This window comes from Borostomias antarcticus (genome assembly GCF_949987555.1).
Source record: "Borostomias antarcticus genome assembly, chromosome: 12".
NCBI lineage: Eukaryota > Metazoa > Chordata > Actinopteri > Stomiiformes > Stomiidae > Borostomias > Borostomias antarcticus.
The window spans coordinates 23,014,876-23,017,375 of record NC_140245.1 but is presented as its reverse complement, the minus strand read 5'-3'; positions in this window follow the sequence as shown (position 1 = coordinate 23,017,375).

Sequence of the window (2,500 nt, the reverse complement as noted above, 5' to 3'; positions counted from 1 at the left end):
CTCCCTCCCTCACCCTCCTCCCTCCCTCCTCTCTCCCTCCCTCCCTCCCTCCCTCCCTCCCTTCCTCCCTCCCTCCCTCCCTCCCTCCTCCACTGAACCACACAGGAACGTCTCAAGTGTGGGAAAGATGCAGCTCTCCAAACGCAGCGGCGAGATTCCCCGAGAGGCCTCTGCTTGTCCGAGCGCTCCCAAAGACAGTATTTCTACCCCTTTAAGAAGGGGGGACAAAGCGTCCAGAGCCGTGCCAGAGGCCTGTGGGATCCCCCGGCGCTGCGCTCGGCTGTGGGAGAGCCGCTGCCCCGGTCGACGGCGAGGACGGGGTCAAAGGAAGGAAAGAAATCACGAGTGGCCAATTAAGTTTGTGGAAAACGACGCTCGCAACCTTAGGGTAACTGAAGAGGCAGTGTTTTGGGGAGAAGGAAAGAGGAACTTCCTGAGAGGAGAGGGCGAGCTTTGATGTGTGTGTGTCTGTGTGTGTGTGTGTGTGTGTCTGTGTGTGTGTGTTTGTGTGTGTGTGTGTGTGTGTGTGTGTGTGTGCGTGTGTGTGTGTGGGACCAAAACGCTCTTCATCACACCGGACGACCGTGATTCAAATAAAACACAGTCTAACAGACCCCACCTCCTCTACCTCCACCCCCCCCCCACCCCCCCCAGCTCTGCGCCCCCCCCCCGACCCAACCCAGACCCGGCCATTGTTCCCGGGAGGACCGGGACCTCTGCTAAAGTGGGTTTTCAGCCCTTTTCTTCCCTCCACTACCTCCACCCTCTTTTTTTACTCTTTCATTTGTGCGCCGCCATGAATAAGACCCCTTTGAATCCGACTTTGATGAGGCCTTAAACGCAGAGTCCTTCAAGGTCGCCGGCGCGGAGGGGGCGTGGTCCTAATGCACCCGATGGTCACGGGGACAGAAAGGGCGGTCCTATCAACGGCACGTCGCTCAATAGGTTCAATCAAGCTGTGTGCACTTCCCTTTCTATAATAACATTCATTATGAGATTCATGATGTACGTCAAAGACTATGGGGCGAATTCACTAAAGGATTGCGCAGCTTTTCCTGACGCAAAGCCTGTGCAAATAAGTCAAAAATTATGTTTGCTATTCACAAAGCCCTCGCAAAGGGTGAAATACGGTGTTAACTGCGTTGCGTTCGTCATTGCGTTGCTCGTTATTAGCTCATATTTAAATTAGGTAATATGGGCGGAGAATGTTCCCCTTTCTATGCAAATGAACATTATTGCAAAACCCGCCCAATTCACAAACATCGGCGCAAATTGCCTCACGCAGTTAAAGTGAAATTAATACCGTTTTCAGAAACGTGGTGGTATTTAAGCGCAAGGGGTGTGTCGCGGCCAGCCTGTCCGCTGATCATGGCAGCAGTGATTGTTGCGAGGCGAAGGCATCGCAATGCCAGGCATGTTGTTCGTGAGAGAATATTTAGAAGAAGGTCACTTTTTGATTTAACACTAGAACCACCGCGGTAACTGTTTGGACACCAGAGCGCGCAGCTCTTCAGCCAACTGGAGGATGAAGTCGCGTCTGGGGAGGCTCAGTTGACTATGCGTCTCTCCACCCGTCCCCAGCGAGTCCAAGCTCCCCCAATGAATATAATAGCCTACATAGCACGAAACTGTGCGTATAATAGTCTATACGCGAAACTGCGCATTCCCTATATCTGTTCATTGAACGGATGGGGGCCGATAGGCTATAGGTATAAATAAATAAATAAAAACATAGCCTACACAATATTTGTTTTATTTGAATGGTCTTGAAAATATTTTGCTTTTGTATCATAGGTGACGGCAGGTATCATCTTCAGCCATGGATGATGACTCCCGTGCGTAATCCTTCCAACGTTGGAGAGGCGGCGTACAACTGGGCTCACATCAGGACGCGCGGTGTGATTGAGTGCACATTTGGAATCCTGAAAAGCCGTTTAGATGCCTAGATCGTACCGGTGGGGCAATGTTATACACTCCCCCAAAAGTATGCCAGATCATCGTGCTGCAACTTGCATAACATAAAATGACAATTTTTCCTTTGTTCGTCTTTTTAAAACATTCCACCTCCGTTTGCAGTCTTCCGCGTTTACACACACAAATGGCACTGACTGATTGGGAAATTAAACCCCAAATATGATTTTTTGCTGCAGTCGTGATATTTTTTGCCGAAAGCTGTGAGGCATGTTTTTGAACCTCGTCCGTGAGGCCTTCAAGTTCGCTGTCTGAAAATCGTATCTTTCTTTTTCTGTCTGCCATCGTCCAATGATATGCATACGAGTTGTATGCGCTGTATGCGCAGTATTTATAGTCATTTCCTATATCAGCAGCAAATTGCACTCAGCCGCAAACACCGAATGGGCGTGTTTGCGCTGGGATATTATTAGCGCAATGTCTTTAGTGAATAGGTTTTTAAAACGGAGCACATAGCGGGCGCAACTGACGCGCAATATTATGGTGCAATTAGCGGGCGCAATTTGCTTTAGTGAATTCGCCCCTCAAT